The sequence below is a fragment of the Apium graveolens genome, chromosome 9, assembly GCF_009905375.1.
Source record: "Apium graveolens cultivar Ventura chromosome 9, ASM990537v1, whole genome shotgun sequence".
NCBI lineage: Eukaryota > Viridiplantae > Streptophyta > Magnoliopsida > Apiales > Apiaceae > Apium > Apium graveolens.
In genome coordinates, this window is record NC_133655.1 from 147775528 (window position 1) to 147782612 (window position 7085).

Sequence of the window (7085 nt, forward strand, 5' to 3'; positions counted from 1 at the left end):
CAGCAACCTTGTTGCGAATATAAAATACACCATAGAGCCGGATCCCTCAGGTTTTGAGCGAGTATTTAAATCCCCTTCGAAAGGAAGATCTTAAATATAATAAAAATGAGTTTTGGGATCCGTCCTAACCTTTAAAAATCATTTTGAAGACTCGAAAACATTTGTAAGAATGTTTGGAGTAATGCTGATTTAATAAAATAAATCAGTCCCAATGTATTAGAAAATATCTGAATATTATTATTTAAATAATATTCCCATAAAGAATAATCTTTATAAAAATAATTGAAGTAGAAGTTTTAAAACTCATACTTGAAATGAATAATAAATAACCAAAGATATACTTATACGAAAGTACGATCTTTATTTGAATAATCGAAAATAAGTTTGATTATCGAAATATTATTCTTTAATAAAATAAAGAATATTATTTATTAAAATAAGTGGAGTCATAAGTCCTCGAATGAATATTCAAAACAATATTCATTAAATAAAATAAGCGGAGTCATAAGTCCTCGAATGAATATTCAAAATAATATTCATTAAGTGAAATAAAGTTATCGAATAAACCTTATTCAAATAATAGTTTTGAAAACTATTTATATATATATATATAAATATATATAATATACTCGAGAACATCGTATCCCTGTTTAGAAAATATGTTCACCTTTGGGTCCCCTACACTAAGGGTATACGCAACTACTGCTTATCTCTAGTATAGGTATTATGCAACTTATAAGCAATTGAATCAATAATTAGATATCAAGATTATGAAACAGACATGCATATATACCATATCAGCATGCTCCAATATATCGCAAGATTTTCTAATAACAATCATGCACTTATCACAAGATAATGCATATACATATATACATCACAACAACAGTATAACGGGTAGAAAACTTGCCTGAGTGCTCCGGGGTAGACTTAAGCTTAGAGTGGGTCCGGTAACCTATGAACAACAACATAAGACGGAATTAAACCACGGTCGCTTAAGAAACTAGACTTTAACCAATTGAACCCTAACGTTTGCTTATGGTCATTTCTACGCTTAATAAATCGCATAATTCGTTCGAGTACCCTCGGCTCCACCATTTTTAATAAATTAACCATTTCGAATTTTAAGGCGACGCTTTCGCGAATACCCTACCAACTGCCTAATCCACTTTACATAATTGTTTCATATTCCAATTAGTCATTTAAGGGCCTTAACCAAGGTTTCAAAGTAAGGCGAGGGGTAATGGTTCGGTCGCGAAACGCCGTTACTTAAAACGGTAGTTTCTCCTAAATCGTACATCGGATTTAAGCGAACCACATATCAAAACGAAGCTCATAACATGAAATATCTAATCATGGCAATGGTCAAAACCTAACAGTGAGTTCACGGGTCCTGATGTTGAGAACAAAAGCAGTCTAAGGTAAATCGGGCATTACGACGGCTATGTTTACGCGATTACCAAATTTGTACAACTCCAAATCAATCGCACAATCATTACTACAACCAAAGTCCATCCATACTCTACTACAACAGCCCCAACATCTCAAGATTTCCAATTTATACTACTCTCAATCATGAACTAAAAGTTTATACTTAAGTTTCATTAACTATAAACAAGATTCAATCATCCAAATTGCTACAAACCCAACCAAACTTTAAACACACAAGCATCATGCTTCTCATGAACTATATTAATCAAAACCACTCCTAAATATTCGAAGTAAAACTAGGGTTTGAAGTTTTATACCTTCTTTGAAGCTTTTAATCCATGAAAAATCCTTGGAATGCCCGTGGAAGCCTTTATCTATGCTTAAGCTACCTTGACCTTACAAATAAAATCAAGAATCAAAAATTTGTTCTTGAAAGTTACTATCCACCCTAAACTAAAATGATTTGTTTAAGATAGAAAATCTTTGATTCAAGCACTCAAACTACTTGCTCTTCTTAGTAATGAAATATAGGATCCAAAGAAACAAACCTCTTGAATTATGATTGAGTGGAGCTTGGGTTTGGAAATTTTTCTTCTTGTTTTTCTTCAAAAAACCGTGAGCAAGGAGATGGGGTGAAGAGAAATGAATGTGTTTGCTTGGTTGCTTTGTTTTTGTTGTTAATTAACCTTTTACCATGGTAAAATTTGTGTGGCTTATAATCAACCAACAATTCCTTCCCATTGTGTCATGTTTATGTCATCCTCTTATGTCATCTTCCCACACTTGTCTTCTTCTTGTTGGTGTGATGACATCATCATCACTAACCTCTTTGATTAACTCCTAATTACTTGGCTAATGATCGCTGATCTGTTATACGGTTCGCTTAACTTTCATTTTCGTTTATCGTTTGAAGGATCATACCCGGGATCTTATTACTTGGGTTCGCATAACCTTTCTCAATACATTATATTCCTTTTATGATCCTCTCTTATAATCCTTGAATTTAAATCCTTTTTATCATGTTACCTTATACTCAATTCTTTCGGTATCTGGTAGATTTTCGGGAAAAATCAAAGTGTTCGAATTTGGATTCTGACGATCTTTACATACACTTATATACCATATAGAATACTAATAAGATCTCAGAATAACAATAAAAGAACCCCTACAAAGTGTAGTATGAAAAGTTTTCTTATTCAGCATAATCAGCAAAATCACTATTCATAAGGGTTACAAAAAGTCCAAAATTTTGGGGTTATTACAGTCTCCCCTCCTTAAAAGGATTTCGTCCCGAAATCAAATAGAAAACAAATGGGGGTACTTTTCTAGCATTGCGCTCTCTAGTTCCCAAGTTGATTCTTTCACATTATGATTCTGCCATAGCACTCTGACTAGTTTGATCACTTTGTTTCGAACACTACAACAAAAATGTCAATAGACATCACACATTAGACATCGGTTGACGGTGCCACTGATGTTAAAAATTTTAATGACATCACCCCGTATTTTTCTGATGTCTTTGTTATTTAAAGACATCGGTTATAATTTAACCAATGTCTAAACTTTACAAAAAAAAAATAAAAATCCGCGCTCACCTTCATTTTCCCACCTTAGTCAAAATCCCCTACTTCCAAAATTTCCCCCTCCCAAAATTTCCCCCCTTAACCAATTTTTTGTTCCCCCCATTCCTCACTTCAGATAATTAAAATCTAAAAACAAAAAGCTAAAAACTAAAATTAAAAACTAAAAACAAAATCTCTCTCTGTGCTCACTCTCTCTCGAACCCCTCTCTCTCTCAAACATCTCTCTCTCCACTCACAATCTCTGTAAACTCCGCTCACCATCTCACCTCCTCTCACATCTCTCTCAACTGGTCACAATCTCTCTACTCACGATCTCTTTGTTAAGCTCTGTACTCTGGTAAGTTATCTATGTACTCGAATCGAACTGATCTTCTCTACTTGAAGACCAGTTTTATAAATTGATGGTTTTTGAATTCGAAACCCTAATTTGTAAAATTGGGGTTTTTTTTAATTGAAACCCTAAATGTTTTTATTAAATTAAATTTCATTTGAAGTTCCTTATTCGAAACCCTAAATTTATTGTTATATGGCTTCACTTCACGCCGCAATTAAGCTTTCGAAGATAAAGGCTATGACCTATGTGATGATTTTCTTGTTTCAATTGTGAGGACACTTACATGGAAAAAGGTTATTTTGCTTTTTGGAGAAGGTGATTTATAGATGTAATAAGTTGTTGGGATTTTAGATCTTCATGTATAATCTTATTTAAAGCCAGCTTCCTTTTTAATTGTCGAGTATGTTTTCTCTTGTTCTATATGAACAATGTTTAAGCATTACTATTTATTCAGGCTATTTTGGTGTGGGCTACAAGTCCAAAAATATTTACAGTCACTGAATTATTTTATCCTATCCTGTTCTTGTTTCTTCTAATTCTATACAAGTAAATAATTATGGTTTTTTTGTTGCGTTAGTGATTTTTAAATGGGCCAAATAAGTGTTAGTATAAATCTATTTTTAGTATAAAACCAGAGATGATACACAATCTTGTAGTCCAATTTCACCATCCTGGTTTTAGACATCTTCACTAAACCTTCTGTACCTGGGAATTTTAGATTCTAATTGTTGTACCTGCAGGACAGGTTCCCTTAAAAGTTAAGAATAAATGAAATATGCCAACTTAATTTGCAACAGGAAGGAACTTTAAAGCTGGAAATCAAGAGAAAGGCTAGAGAATAGACAGAAGGATAACCAATATATAATCCTACATCCATCAGTAAAAAAATGCATACAACTTGCTTGACACAACACTTTTATCAACTTGTGTTAGCAAGATTATTTTGCCTTTTGTTATTTTTTAATGTAGGGATAAAAGTAATACTCCTTCAAGGTTCAGACCCAAAGGAAGCACAACGGACTTATCAGCATTCACGGATTCAAATCACTGCATAAAGTTAAAAAGGAAAGCTGATTTCATGATTTATTCAATTGGAAATTAAGTGACTGTTTTGATTTATTTAGTGTAAGTTTCATCTAATTAATTCCGTCATAGTCTTGTTATGGACTCTTTCTTGAGTGATAATAATGCATAAACTTGATTTACGTGTGCCTAAACTCTGTATTACTTTTTTCTGATATCTGGGGATGGAAATATTTGGTTTTTCTGATATATGCTTTCAGGACTTGACAATCTCGACAAAAGTACAAGTTGGGAGCAGAGATTTACCTACATTAATAAATTATACTCGTGATTTAGTAGAGGTCTGTAATTTTATTCTTTTTATCTCTAAATGCCCGCTGTAAGGTAGTATTTGGAATGTGCTATATTTTTTAGTAATAATTCTTTCTTGTAACTTGATGCAGAGACTGTTAACTGCATTGAGAATGTATAAGCCAAAGAGGTATAAGATCACGATCCTGAATAACATTAGCGGTGTATTGAAGCCAGGAAGGTATATGCATGTTTTAAATTCTTCTAGAAGTGATACTGTCCTTCATTTTCATGAAGGCTGATATTAAATAAGTTTAAGATGACTAATTAATGTAATGACACTAAAAAGAATTTTGAGATTTAATTTTCCTGAAGGTGGCTCATGATTTGCCTGTTGCATAGAAGTCTACTATTAGTATTAGTTTACTCACCAAATGAGTCCTGAATCCTATTCTAGAATACAAAGTTACCAACTGTTGTTAATGATCTCTTACTTTGTATAGTTTAAAATTTTGTTTCATTCTGCACCATTGTTCATTGGACTTTTCTCTTTTTTTATCGGAATAGCATATTCTGTTGAGGTAAAGTTCATGTATTTTCATTTTAATAACCATAATTAATTCATAAAATATAGGTAGAGTTTCCTATGCAACATACTCAAAAGTCAAAAGGTTTAGAAATTGTGTCCAGTGCTCAATAATTCAAGAGCCTCCTCCCTATTGCAACATTGCTTTTCATTTATCCGGTCTCCTAAATTTACAGCCAGGAGCAGTAAAAATATATCCATGATAGAACAAGTTGCGTTAACTATTATACATTACTGCTAAGTGCCATTATTTGGATAAACGTCTAGGGTGTATTTGTTTTGTAATTGAGGATGGTTTCCTTTTATTTTTGTTCCGGTGTTAGTACGGAGCTGGTGTGAGTGTGATTGTTGATGTTTATTATGCATTTCTGCGAAAATAGAACACGATATTTAATTGATATATTGGTTGGTTGTGCTGCTGCCAAGAATGTTAATATTAGTCAAACATAGATTTTTTGTGGTAGGTTTGAGCAACTACACATGTCTACAAAATTAAAACATGGAAGCACTCACTGTGATTTGACACTAAAATACTATGACGTTTGAGCCCCAGAAGGTTGACTTGCCCAGGTTAGGTTTTTCAGTTTGCATGTTTCTTTTTTTACAATATTAATGTCTTGCAGCATCAGAATATTTCCGAGGTTTGTTTTGGTTTTCAATTTTTTTTAATTTTTTAATTTCGTAATCCACAAGCACATTACTTTCTAAAGTTTATAGTGACGGTTGTAAATATATGCCTCTAGTTGGCTTTTCAGTTAACTATAATCCACAAGCACATTACTTTCTAAGTTATTGAAAATTTAATTCTTGGGAGGGCAAGGAGGCGTACGTGGTAGATCAAAGCAGAGTGGGATTGAGGAGAAGAATCTGAAGGTCATTCTTAAGCTTGGGATGAAGCCCATCCCTGGGGTCAGCCGTGTCACTGTTAAAAAGAGCAAGAATGTGAGTTTCTTACTCAGTAACAATTACTTAATGTGCATCCATTTTTTTGCTCTTCACGAATCAGTCTCATTTTCAACATCTAATGTTTGATTTATTCTTTCAGATTCTATTTGTCACTGTTAGGTGCGAAGCTGCAGGACTAGAAGATGCATTGTGTAAACGAGTAATGATCACTCCTGAAGAAGTTATAAAACGAAGTCTTGATCCTCTTAGTGCAGCTGTTAGCAGGGATGGCTTAACTAAGACACTATATTCTCGATATTTATGTTAGCAAGGATGGCTTAACAAGCATATAACAATTATTTGGTTTTGAACGATTCTGTAATAAAACTAGATACTTGATATTTATGTTGCTCAATATAAGTGTTTAGTTAGTTCATTGTTTAAATACTTTCAATGAATAAATACTGATGTCAAAAAAATAATTGTACATCACTTTTAATGAATAAATAACTGATGTCAAAAAAAATTGTACATCACTTTTAATATATAAATACTGATGTCACACAGGCAATTGTGCATCACTTTTAGTGAAGAAAAACTGATGTCAAAAAAGTTGATATACATCATTTTTTCCTAAAAAACTGATGTCAAAGACTTACATGTTCAAGTCTAAAATGAACATATACATCACTTTGTTTGGGATAAAACCGATGTCTAAGTGCCAATATAGACATCACCTTTTACTAAATAAATCGATGTTTAATATCTAATTTTACATCACCTAAATGAAAATATTCGATGTCTATGTGGAAAAAAACATAGCTCATTATATGTTTAATTTGTTGTAATAGGTGTAATTTATTTATTAAATTATTTATTTCTAACATTTTTTTGTAAAAAACAATGCATGGACATCAGTTTTTTTGCCAGAAACGATGTCGAAGCAAGTAAA

The 7085-nt window shown here is 32.6% G+C and overlaps 1 long non-coding RNA gene across 1 annotated transcript; it reads left to right on the top strand.

Moving 5' to 3' along the window:
• The first annotated feature begins 4035 nt into the window (after positions 1–4035).
• LOC141683242 (uncharacterized) lies at positions 4036–5865 on the top strand. Its single transcript, XR_012560200.1, has 4 exons — positions 4036–4473; positions 4632–4712; positions 4815–4903; positions 5699–5865. It is a non-coding gene; the product is annotated as an uncharacterized LOC141683242 (long non-coding RNA).
• The last annotated feature ends 1220 nt before the right edge of the window (positions 5866–7085 follow it).